This window comes from Setaria viridis, chromosome 2, assembly GCF_005286985.2.
Source record: "Setaria viridis chromosome 2, Setaria_viridis_v4.0, whole genome shotgun sequence".
Taxonomy (NCBI): Eukaryota; Viridiplantae; Streptophyta; class Magnoliopsida; order Poales; family Poaceae; genus Setaria; species Setaria viridis.
Genome location: NC_048264.2, coordinates 21,292,072 through 21,305,470, shown reverse-complemented (window position 1 = coordinate 21,305,470; position 13,399 = coordinate 21,292,072). Strand labels below are relative to the sequence as shown.

Here is a 13,399-nt window from a genome sequence, read left to right as displayed (position 1 = left end):
GTAAGCTTCGGGCGGTGGCGAGGTTTGGCGGTGCTCCGACGGCGGTAGTGCTTCTCGTGGACAACAAGCAAGCTCTAGAGCTGTGCGAGAGGATGGTGAAGCGGTTGGTGGTGTCAGGCCAAGCGCGGGTTTGGGCGGAAAGGGGAGCTCCACCGAGAGCTCAGGCGGTGGCGAGTGCGGTGGAGAAGAATAGAGCAGGTACTACGGCAAAGGTGGTGATGGCGAAGGAGACTCCGGTAAGAGGCTTTGGTACCTTTTTATAGATGCGCGGAAGTGTTCGGAGGAAGGAAATGAGCTCGTGCGGGCGAGAGGATAAGATCGAGGGAGAAGGAAGTGCTCTGTCGTGGCGGCGATTGGTCGGCGTCTCCATTGGCCGGAGAAGCGAAGCTCCGGGGATAGGATCCCCTGGGCATTGGGCAAGGGAAATAGCGTCAGGCAAGCGCGGTTTTGCCGGGCGGGAGGATTGGCGAGGTCGAGCGTGTGTCTGGTCGCGTCAAGTGCCAGATTGGGGGCAGCGGCTCGGCCGGTGTCCGGCGATGGCGTGGCGTGCGAGGGGAAGGAAGACGCGGGCGTTGGTTGGGCGAGCGGGCGAAGGCGTGGCGTCTTTTCCGGCGAGCGAGCAAAGCTCCAGTTGGCGGGCGTGGATGCGTGGCAGGGGTGAAGGATGTGCTCAGCCGGCGATTGGCCAGCACGGCGCTCGCCCCATCTTGTCATGGGCGCGGGTTCGGCGTCGAGGCTCCTGTCCTATCGCTCCCCCGTCGGGAATAGGGTGCCGGCGAGCTGCTGGTGGACGGCGGCCACGCGGCGGGCGACGCGCGGGCAAACATGCCCGGACGCGCTGGCGTCGAGGCAAGGTCGGGCAGCGCACACTATCGACTTTGAGGGGGGGCACTCCTCACGATTTTCAAACTAAACATTCGAAAACCTCTTAAGCAAACTTGTAGTACTATGGTTGTAGTTCAACTTTATTAAAAATATTTGCTCAGATTTTGAAAGGATTTGGGGAACACCTTCGCCAAGAGGCGCACTCTGGACGGTTTCCCAGACTTAGAGCTGGAACGCCCAGAGGGCTGAGTTGACTATTTACCCAACTTTGACTAGTTTGAGCAAGTTTGGTTACGATTTGGACCTGGGTCAGCGTAACAAAGTCGGAACACACTCAAGAAACTACAACTTTTATTAAAGGTCTGACTTGAGGTTAGATAGGAAATTGTGAGATAACAGGTTGCAAAGTTGAAGAAAAACTTGAATTCCAGGACTTAGGTTGTTTGCAGGGTTTTATAACACTCCTGTTTTGATTATTGATTTTGACCTTCTCCCTCTCCGAATTAGCCAAAGTGTCTTTAACAAAAGTTGTTTGAAATTAAAAGTTTTACAACTCTAATTTGGGCAAAAGATTTAAATTTGTATATAAAAACTCAAGTTTTAAATTTAACTCCAAAAAGAGCTTGTTAGGGTCAAAAAGGACATTTTACCTCTTTTTCTTAGCGACTAACAACTTGTTTAGGTTTAAGTATACCTAATTAAGGCAGAGTTGTTACATCTGCCCCGCCACCCTCTCCTTTCTCGTGGAAGCCCGAAGGGGGGGTGACATTTTTTACAAAAACCCATTCCTGGCCTGCTTCCCGCAAGAAAGGATTGCGGCTTTGGCCCATCGACCTATCCTCTTTCGTAAAGCATCCAGAGGGGAAAGATAGTCTTTCAACCTGAAGCAACCGCCTCTTCCTCGTGAAAGTTAGAGGGGGGTGATGTTTTTTCAAGAATGAGATGGCATTTTTTATCTACCTTTCGCAAGGAAGACTTGTAACCATGGTTGCGCGAGATAAAACTTAAAGAAGGGTGACGTTTTTAAAAATATCGAGCCCCAACGAAGCCTGTTGTGGCAAAAAGGGTGCATCACGAAGCCTAAAAAAGTCCAAGGTTGAAGCAACTTTAAGTTGTGACATCCACCAAACTTTCGTCGTTTCTAAGTTGACAAAGCCCAACTTCAGGCTTTACGTCGACTTATCTGTTTAACCTCTCTGCATAACAGTTTCAAAAGTCTAGCAAGTTTCGTCCGAAAGACAAAATCCACCACAGCAACATCACACTAAAAGAGTATAAGCATGCCAAAAAATCAAGAGAGTATAACGATCACCAAAACAAAATAGCTCTTAATCATAAATATGAAAGCAAGTCATTTCAATTCAAAGACAGACACCAGCCGAAGCTACAATCATTCACAGTATTATCACAAAATGGGCGCACGATCACACCAAAAGCGAGTTCAAAGGCGTTATCATCCCAACATTGCAATTCAACTAAAACGCTTCAGCTTCGCCGATATCCTTGTTCTTAGCTTCGAGCTTGGCCGCCGTTTCCTTCTCTCGCTCCAGCCTTTCTCTAGCAATTTGTTGAATATACTCTACCCAGAAGTGGCCCAAAGTCACCTAAAGATATTCAGCTTCACCGATTTCACATTCCCAGTCTTTTCTCGAGCACCTAGCTCCGAAGCCATCGGGAAATCATACCCATCCTCACCAAGCGTCAAGAAATGATCACAATCCTCAGCCTCGAGGAGTTGAAGGGTACTCTCCAAGTAGAAGGATGCAGCATAATCGTTAAGACCGGTCATAACCTCGGGCTAGCTTTCGAATTCAGTCTTCATCCATTCCAAGATTTCAACAACATCACCATCAGCAGGGTACGGATAAGGTTCTCCACCAAAAGGACAAAGCGCAACCTTGTATGCCTCATAGAGTTCCGCAAACTTTTCTTTTAAAGCAGCCTCGGCCCCTTTGATGTATTCAGTTTTCTCCTCAAGCTCAGTACCCATGAGGACCAATGCCTTCGCCTAATTTGCAATGGTCTTGGTGTCTTTCTCAATATTTCCTCGAAGCTTTTCTATAATTGCAATGTTATCAGCATCCCTTTCTGCGGTTAGATCATCACTATTCTTAGCCACCTCTTCCACGGATTTTAGCAGCATATTTTTATGCTTCGTCAGCTCATCATTCACGCCTTTAAGGTTGTCCTTAAAAGCTGTGCAACATCCTCTCCTTCCTCAAATCAGCTATTTTAGCTTCGAGAAGCGACACCCTTTCTGCCTTGTTGAGCAGATCCCTTTCCTCAGCTTCCATTCTCTCCTTTGCCTCTATCCCAGCTATCGCGCACTACACAAAACAAGAGCCGTGTCAAGCAATCAAAACAAAATCAGGAAAAAACTTAATAAGTCTCCAAGCCAAACCTTAACAACTTCTTTGAACACTACACAAAGCCATCTAACGGTCAAAATTTCGATAAAAGCATGTACAATGCAAAAGAAAAGACTAAGCACAAAAGATATCACCTTCGGGATTGAACGGCCTGTAGTCACGAATGGCCTTATAATCCAACTTGCTCTAGCCAGCCACTGCTACTAACCCAGCCTCGGCCTTCTCTCCGGTCCCTTTTTGACCGGCCTTCTCTCCAGACCTTGCCTCTCGTTTTTCCTCCGAGTGTTGAACGTACAGCAGCCAAAGTGGTTTTCAAAGGTCCCATCTAAGTTGTCAAACACCACCTTTTTCTTTTGAATGTGCAGGTTAAACAAGTGCACAAAGCCATCCACATCAACAGCACCATTAAACGTATGTTGAACCCAAAAGAACTTCGATAGAACAACCAAGGAGTTGGGTGTCAAGTGATGCAACTTAGCCCTATAATGATCCAGAATTTCTAGTAGGATGGGATTGCAGGGAAACCTCAGGCCGGCGGTAAAAAAGTCCCTAAAAACGACAGCCTCGCCATACTTCGGCATCGGAACAGCCTCACCCTCGGGTGCCTTCCCAACTCCTCCCGGAAAGAATTTCTTCTCGACATACAACTCTATCACCTCATCAATAACCAACGACCGCTCGAAATGTAACATGGGAATGCACACCGACTTGCTAGGCACAAGCTCGTTCACATCAGCCTCAACACCGCCAAGGTCTTCGCCACTTTCACCCTCGTCAACTTCATTGCCACCCTCATCTCCGTTCCCATCTGAAGTAAACCCAGACATATCACTGCTCGACGAGCCACCGTCACGAGCAATAAGGTCCATTGCCTCAGGAGCAGATCTCTTTACTTCACCTTCCTCGAAAACCTCCTCGATATCAATGTCTTCAGCCATAAAAAGTCGACACATCAGCTCAAAAAGGTAACCGTTGGCTCGATTTGCACCGATGCTCGAGGGTGACGTTTTTTGGGCAAAGATCTTTAGTTTCGTGGGTTCGGTCGTCGGTGTCTAACCTTGACCACGAGGGGCTACTATTGGGGATGGCCCAAAAGAACGGTCAACCTCGAGCTCACTCGAATCCTAAACGGCCTCAGGATCATGTAAAACTCTTAACCTCGCTACAGGTTTCCTAGCTTTGGGCAAACCAAGAGGCATTCGGAAGCTCCCTTAGCAGTCGGGGACATAATTCAGGCCCAAAGGTAAGAAAAAGGTACGCAATGTATGCTGACGAAATAACTCTACCTCCAGAAACTAGCAGTTGTGTGCAGGGATGGGAGGCAAACATGACCGAAGATAGAGCTTTACCAGCAGAGCGTCAAGCGGAGGCCCGGACTCTTGAATCTAGAGAGGCCTTCATGATGACAGCCTGAAGGTGCCGAAATGCCCCGAGGTTGATCCAATTTTCCGATGAGAAGCGAAGATGATCCAAGTGAGCAAAGCTGCGAGCAACCTCGGGTGCGAAGCCTAAGAAGCCTAGAAGCGTGATCAACTTGGGAGCGTGATTTGCGGGGTGATGTGAGAGCGCAAATCACGGGGCTGTCGGGGAGCAAAAAAAAACGTGATCCATAAATGACCAATATGTAAAGAATATTCCGAGGATGTAGTGGTTGGATAGGGACAAATGTGTCAAGAGTAAATGTGCCCTGGGCACTATAAAAGGGGCACCTCACCCCAGTGTAAAGACTTACGTGCACTAATCATACGAAAGCAACGGTTCGACTTCCATTTGTGTTGTGTCTGACTTCACGAGAGGCTTAGACCCAACACCACGTATCTGAACAAACTCCTCGAGTGATATTTCCCTTGTTTCAGGAACAATTTGAGGACCAGGCGTAGACTTTTCATGTGATATATCCTCTTCTGTATATGGTCTCATGAAATAGGTACATGATCTTGGAGTCCATGTTTTAGGAACTAAGTGAGAGCCATGAAGATTATCTCTCTGAAAAAAAACACAATTTCAGCCTTCGCATAATACAACAATGTGGACAAAATGCATTGCTTATTGCCACAACCGATTGTACACTAATTTTCTTCAATGTAAAATGCACTTTCAAACAACAAACGCGACATGACTTGCAAGAAACATAAGATTTCATGTATACAGTAATAGTATGTATACAACATACGTACAGATATCACCGGTAGAAATAGAAATGGAAAAAGGAAGACCTGTTATAAATCAAATGTGATGGTAACATAGTAAAAAATGAGACACAAAGTCAATTGCAATTACAGAGCATAAAATGGTTCATTTTATGGTCAATGTTATGCATACCAAAAGAGCTGCATCGGGTACCGAATACAATTGTGTAAAGCTGCGGTCCAAATATAATTCGTCACCATGTGATGTAATCCCTTCCGAATCTGGCTCCATGAATGAGGTAGATGCTTCGGAGGTACTTGTTTCAGGAACAAAGTAAGAATACATGCCATCTATGATTACTGCATGTGAGTTTGTACTCTAATGAATTTATCTTCCTTGAACAGTATTCTTTATGGAATTCTTCAAAATGAACCTGATTTATGTACCGAGCTTGAAGGGACAATAATGGAGAGAATAGTCAAAGATGAAGTGATGATCTACGAAAAAAACCATAACGGAGGTAATATTGGTTTCAAGATGATCCACTGAAGTTTTCACAGTTAAAATTCATTGAAGCGTTTTTAATAATTAAATGTGAAGTTCAGTGTGAAGAAGAAGTCGGTGCATACTTTAAGGAAACACATGAAATAGGAAACCATCTAGGATAATATTTCACTCTTGGGCTATATGATCATATCGACGTACCAGTGGTTCAAGTTTGTCTTTTGCCCTTATTTGAAACTCAAATCTAATATGTCATTTATTATAGGCATGAAGTATTGTCATCTTTCATAGTTGTCTGTGTTCTTTGATAAGGAAATTAGCATACTTTTTTTTGCCTCTTGGATATTGTGGATGTTCATTGTTTCATTTGAATAATGTTTTGCCAACTCTGCACCCTCCTCCCCAGTTACGGGATCAGGAACAGCTGTTTGATATGGGAAAAAAGAAGAAAAAGAAGAAAGATGTCACTGCTGTTGTGTGGTAAGCGACAAGGGTTATTGAATATCTTGGTCAGCGCACACCCGTTATCCTCAAGAATAAGGATACATGCTGCTCCCTAGTAGCACTATGTAAGTCAATGTGGCTGCATTTTTAGGTTTTTTTTTCTCTCTCTCTCTGTATATCTACTTTAGTGGCTTGGCCGGTTACCTGGAATTCGCACTGTTTACTTACTTTTACATACGCGTGTACAATCCAACAAGTTCATAGATTAAATCGACATTGAATATCATTTGTAGTGTATTTTCCCTCTCAAAAAAGGTTTCGCCCTCACTTCACTGAACTTATTGGAAATGCCGCCTAGGACAGAGTTCATTCACTCCTTGTTTCTGGGCCACTGCAGGCAACGTTCTCCTGCTTGGAGAGAAGATAACTCTCAATTTAGATATCAAGAAGGTGTCGGAGGGCCATCTCATCTATCTTGTCCAGAGTTATCTTTTCTATGGCAACACACAAATGCAGGTATGCAACTGTATAGATGCAATTGTTTTGCAAATGAATGTTCATTAACTCAAATCTAAGCTACTGTCCACTTATACTGCAGTTGGAACAGAACTTGGAACTATCAGAGTTCAATAAACAAGTTCTTGGTGTATTGCCGAAGCTTCCAGGCAGTTTATACTTTGATGTAACATTTGCTAGGTGATTGTGATACTGATTTAATTGTGTGAGTATGTGCGATTGTCCTTCTCAGAGTATAATGTTTGTGATGTCCATTTTTCAGCTCTTGTGGCTTTGAGCAGACCTCAGAAACCGCACTATTTGGTTTTCTTGGTGTCCCTCTACACCATGGCTGGTTGGTTGATCCCCAGGTACCCATTGTACATGGGCTTTTTTAAATATTAGTTCCTTCAATGCATCAGCATTTCTGTAAGATTTGAGATCTTTATTGGGGTAATTCAAGGCTGATACTTTGATATTTCATTAGGATGTTGAATTGGGCTCCTCAATACCTAGAAGCTCCTACTCCAAAATTTCATATAATCTTGCTGTGTATGAATCAATTCGATCCAGCACAAATTCAGGGCCTCAAAAGCATGGTGGATGGAAAGATGACATGGTGTATTCAGCACTTGCGTTCTCTTTATCAGGATGAGAAGAACTTGGTTCTACTTCTTGTAAATCTCGACAACACAAGTGTTCAATTTTTCTGGCACAAAACCATATTTGCAAGTGATTCTCCTGATAATATTTTTCTTTGTTCACTATTTTTAGGTGCAATGATCTCAACCTTTTTGCGGGGCCCTCACACTACGGGAAACACTAAAGTCGCCGAGTGTAATTTTTTCGCCGAGTGTATTATTGCGGGCACTCGGCGAAGGACACGTTTACCGAGTGCATTCCCAGTAACACTCGGCAAAAATATTACACTTGGCGAAAACACGATTTGTCGAGTGCCACAAAAAAAACACTCGGCAAACTCCCACGGGGCACTCGGCAAACAAAATCCACTCGGCAAATACTTGAGCACGTGACTTCCACGTGCCACGTTGGGCGAAGGCCGTCACGTACGTTACTGTTTGCCGAGTGTCGGGGGGGGGGGGGCACTCGGCAAACTCCATGTTTGCCGAGTGTGTCGATGGGGCACTCGGCAAACCTGAGAGTTTGCGGAGTGTCTCGGTGGGGCACTCGGCAAACCTGAGGGTTTGCCGAGTGTTTTTTGACACACTCGGCAAAACAAAAAAAAATTTCCCTCCTCCCCCCTCCAAACTTTTTATACTCCACATGTATGACATTTGGCATTGCATGGTACAAGGTGGACTATTTATTGACCTGTTTGCTATATTTAATCAATTAATTTCATTTAGAGTAATTTGTTGATTTAAGTCAAATTTGAACTGCACGTGATTGGAATAATGGAATAATATGAGTGGAAAAATCATATTCATGTTAGTGAGTCCAAATTGAGGTCTTACCCAGAAAATGAAAAGAAATTTCGAACATTTTGTTAAGGAAACAAGACTACGAACGTGTGGCCAAATGATTTTTTAATTCTCAAAAATACAAACGAAGTTTGAAAATCACGAGATTTTGCAAGATGCCATGATTTCATATGCAAAGGCTGTGGTAAAAAATTGACAAGGTTTCGCACAAGTTTTGACATATGATGCTTAGAATTCCAAGCATCTGCGGAGAGGATTCGTAGAAGTTGGAAGGATCCGGTAAGATTTTGAGTCGAATCGATACTTGAATTTGTCATTGAGTTCCAATTTATTTTTATAGGCCATAGAGAACATAGATTGGTTCATGTCAAATTTTGGGGATTTTTTGGATCCGTTTGATAATTTTTATTTATTAATTGCAAGTATATGAATTTAATAGATATAAATTCAATATGAGCTATAAATCCATGAAATAATGGAACAATATTACTTAAAAAATGGAATACGCAATGTTTAGTGAATTTGACTAGGTTTACACAAAGTTTACATACTTTTAATTACTAAAAGTGCTTTGCACATGCAATATGGGTACCTTTTTGCCGAGTGTAGCAGTAGGGCACTCGGCAAATACGTGGTTTGCCGAGTGTAACCCCGGGGCACTCGGCAAAGCCCGCCAAGGGTCCATGCGTCAGTGGGAGTTGGAAATTCCTGGGGGAAGTACCCTTTGCCAAGTGCCCCTGATCTAGCACTCGGCAAAGGCATCAGCCGAATGCCTTTGCCGAGTGCTAGATCAGGGGCACTCGGCAAAGGTTTGGAACTTAATCCGTCCAAGTCCCAGGCGCATAGGCACAGTCACACCCACAGGCACACGCACACGCGCCGGCCCCAGCCGCCCGCCACCCACCCCGCTCGCCGCCCGCCCCGCCCCGCCCCGCCCCGCTCGCCGCTCGCGCCGCCCAACGCCGCCCCAGCCGCCCGACGCCGCCTCGGCCCGCGCCGCTCGTCAGCCCCCGGCCGCCCGACGCCGGCCCACCCCGCGCCACCCCGGCCCGTGCCGCGCCGGCCCCCGAACGCCCGACGCCGCCCCCGTCCCTTCCCGCGCCGGCCCCGGGCGTCCCGCCGTCAGCCCGGCCCGCGCCGGCTCGCCCCAGCCGCCCGGCGTCGCCCCCGGCCGGCCCCGATCCCCGGCCACGACCCCCAGCCGCCCACGGTCAGCCCCCGACCCCCGACCGGCCCCCGGCTAGCCCCCAGCCATCCCGGATCGATCCCGACCCCCGACCTGCCCCGACGCGCTGCCCCCGGTCCCAGCACTAGGTGAGTTGATGCAATATTATCATGCTTGAAATTTTGTCATGCATTATGTATCAGTGCTTGTTGTGGAGTCGGCCATTGTGCCGTTGTGATGTTGTAGATGTGATTGTCAGCCATTGAGCCATTTTATTTGATGCAGGTGTAGGAAACCTCCCCGTGCAGGGGAGGTGCTGTCAAAATTTTAACTTGACAGGAGTATTTTTTTTCAGGACAGCGTACGTTACCGTCCTCCAGTCGTCATTTTGCAGGATAGCAAGGTGAGGCATCCTACATCTTTCTTTCCATATAATGTTCGTATATCACATAACCTAGTTAGGCGTCTCCCGTTCGAAATAGATACGGTTGGAAATATGCAGATTTTTGCATATCTATAACCGTATTTGTTTCGAATTGTCCACATTTTTTGGACAGCCCGAGGATGTGTAGGTGGGTTTAGTATCCATGATCTATTTCGGTCCGAGATAGAGTTTCGGCAGCACCTCCCTGTTGTTCTCCAGATACACAATCTCCTATCAAGGACGTGTAATTGGAGAACAGCGGGGAGGTGCTGCCGAAATTTTATCTCGGGTTGGAGTAGACCATGGATACTAAACCCTCCTACACATCCTCGGGTGGGATTAGGACCTATCTTTACCTAATAGACAATATAGGAACGTGTATATGCAATGTGAATTTTGTATTACTCGCTTATATGCTAGAGGATGGAGGATCGTTAGTGAATGTACGCGGGTCGAACTAGTCAGAATACGTTGACCAATGAATGGATTGACAAGACGGATGTTTTCTTGGAACGGGCGTTTGCAAGTGTCAAAGGAGCTCGATCGACTTGGTGTCTGTGTAGCAAATGTGGAAACATGCGTTGGCAAACCAAGCTAGACATGGGCAAACATCTGGTGAAGAACAGATTTACGTCAGACTACACTAGGTGGATCTACCATGGTGAATCTGACCGTGGGAGAGAGGAGGTCTTGAGACAACGCATCGAGGAATTTGATGATGATGCTGGGGTGGGAGACATGTTAAATGACTATCATGAAGCACACTTCGAAGAAGCACGTAGGGAGGAGGAGCCAGAGGCTACCGCTAAGGCTTATTACGAAATGTTGTCTGCGGCACAGCAACCCCTTCACGGCCATACCAAGGTTTCTCAACTAGATGCCATTGCACGCCTAATGGTTGTAAAGTCTCAGTTTAGTTTGAGTCGAGACGCGTTTGATATTATGTTGACAGTTTTTGGAAGCCTGCTCCCGGTTGGTCACATCTTGCTAAAGAGCATGTATGAGGCACAGAAACTCCTTCGTGCACTTAAGATGCCATACGAGCATATACATGCTTGCGCGAAGGGATGCATCTTATTTAGGAAAGAGTATGCGGAAGCAAAATACTGTGTGAAGTGCGAATCGTCTAGGTTTCTGGAGGTAGACTGTGGTGACGGTCAGAAAAAGCAGCTCGCAATTCATGTGAAGGTTTTACGGTATCTTCCTTTCATACCGAGGATCCAACAGCTTTTCATGACTGAAGAATCCGCGAAACAGATGACATGGCACAAAAACGGTCGTCGCTATAATCCTGAGAAGCTGGTACACCCATCCGATGCTGAAGCCTGGAAAAGCTTTGATGCGATTTATCCTGCAAGAGCTCTAGAGGCCCGTAATGTACGCGTTGCGTTGGCAACTGATGGGTTCAATCCTTATGGAATGGCAGCCGCCCCGTACACCTGTTGGCCCATTTTCGTTATCCCCCTGAATCTCCCCCCTGACGTCCTCTTTCAACGACATAATATATTCTTGTCGTTGATAATTCCAGAGCATCCGGGGAATAATATGAGTGTGTACATGGAGCCTCTGATTGATGATTTGCTCCGTGCTTGGGAGGAAGGGGTATGGACATATGACCGATCCACAAAGACAAACTTCAAGATGCATGTTTGGTACCAGTACTCACTGCATGAATTGCCGGCATATGGGATTTTCTGCGGATGGTGTGTTCACGGGAAGTTCCCATGCCCAGTATGTAAAGCATCTTTGAAGTTCATTTGGTTGTTGAAAGGTGGCAAATATTCTTCGTTCGACAAACATCGACAATTCCTCCCTCCTGACCATCCATTCAGATGATACATCAAGAACTTTACCAAAGATGTTGTAGTTACAGACCCCGCACCGCGGATGATGACAGGGGCCGCAATTCGTGGTCAGTTAAACGCTCTTGAGGTCAATAATGAAGAAGGTGGTTTTTTGGGATATGGCGAGCAACATGCTTGGACGCAGAAGTCGTGCTTGTGGAAGCTTCCCTATTTTGATGACCTTCTTGTTCCACATAACATTGATGTAATGCACACGGAAAAAAATATCGCCGAGGCAATTTTTGGTACCATAATGGACATTCCTGACAAGACAAAGGATAACGTTAAGGCTAGAGTGGATCAAGCGACGTTGTGCAACAGACCACAGCTAAACATGGCACCTCCAAGAGCTGGCAAGTCGTGGAGGAAGCCTAAGGCCGATTTCGTTCTGATGAGGGCCCAAAGGAGGGAGTTTCTAGAATGGTTCCAAACGTTAATGTTCCCTGATGGCTATGCAACGAACTTGAAGAGGGGAGTGAATTTAGCAACTATGCGAATCAACGGGCTCAAGAGTCATGATTACCATATATGGCTTGAGCGCCTACTTCTGGTGATGGTTCGAGGCTATGTCCCTGAGCATGTGTGGCAGGTGCAAGCGGAGTTGAGCAATTTCTTCCGCCAGCTTTGTGCGAAGGAGTTATCTCGTACCGTGGTTGCAGAAATGGAAACAATGGCACCTGTGTTGCTCTGTAAGTTGGAGAAGATCTTTCCTCCAGGCTTCTTCAATCCATTGCAGTATATGATTCTACACCTCCCGTATGAAGCACGAATGGGGGGGCCTGTGCAGGGTCGTTGGTGCTACTCAATTGAGAGATGTCAAAAGGTTCTTCGAACTAAATGTAAGAATAAGTGCAAAATTGAAGCATCCATTGCAGAGGCATACATTCTGGAGGAGGTGTCAAACTTCACATCAAAATACTACGCTGACAACCTTCCTAGCGTGCATAATCCACCTCCTCGTTACAATGCCAGCGAAGATGAATTGAGCCTTAGCATTTTCCGAGGGCAACTCGGAAGTGCAAGTGGTGCGACCCGCAAAACCCTAAACCATGAAGAGTGGCACTCTATCATGCTGTATGTGTTGACCAACCTATCTGAGGTGGAGCCGTACATGATGTAAGTTCTCAACAAACTTGTTTCGAATTAGTCACCATTCTCTTGCCTAAACGTATATTTCTCGTTGCTATAGGCAATTTCATCGTCAATTCTGGCGTAAATCAAGGCAACCGTACCCGCACGAAGCTGAGACTCTTCTCAAAGAGGGTGCAGGAAATGGAATGCCCGATTTCATTTCTTGGTTCAAACAGAAGGTACAATTTCATTTCTTCGGACATTCTCGTACATACAATTAATATAACGAACCGCCCTGTTTGAACTTGCAGGGCCGAACCGATGCGTCTATGAATGTTGAGTTGAGACAGGTTGCCGATGGCTGTGACTATAGGGTCAGGTCGTTTGCCGGTTATGACGTCAACGGATATCGTTTTCACACAACAAGGCACGAGCAGAGTCGGCCCAATCGAAGAACCACAAATACCGGAGTTTTCACGCCAGGCTCTGATGGGGTCGAGTACTACGGAAGAATTGAAGAAATATACGAACTCACTTTTCATGGGTGCAAACCTCTTAATCCAGTTATATTCAAATGCCATTGGTTTGATCCATCTGTCGTGAGACGGGCCCCTAATCTTGGGCTAGTCAAAATTCGACAGTCATCCAGGTTACCAGGAGACGATGTCTATATTGTGGCTCAACAG

The 13,399-nt window shown here is 46.1% G+C and overlaps 1 long non-coding RNA gene across 1 annotated transcript; it reads left to right on the top strand.

Moving 5' to 3' along the window:
* The first annotated feature begins 6,726 nt into the window (after window positions 1-6,726).
* On the top strand, window positions 6,727-7,384 carry LOC117844161 (uncharacterized). The gene is made up of 3 exons (XR_011897488.1): window positions 6,727-6,968; window positions 7,051-7,138; window positions 7,255-7,384. It is a non-coding gene; the product is annotated as an uncharacterized lncRNA (long non-coding RNA).
* The last annotated feature ends 6,015 nt before the right edge of the window (window positions 7,385-13,399 follow it).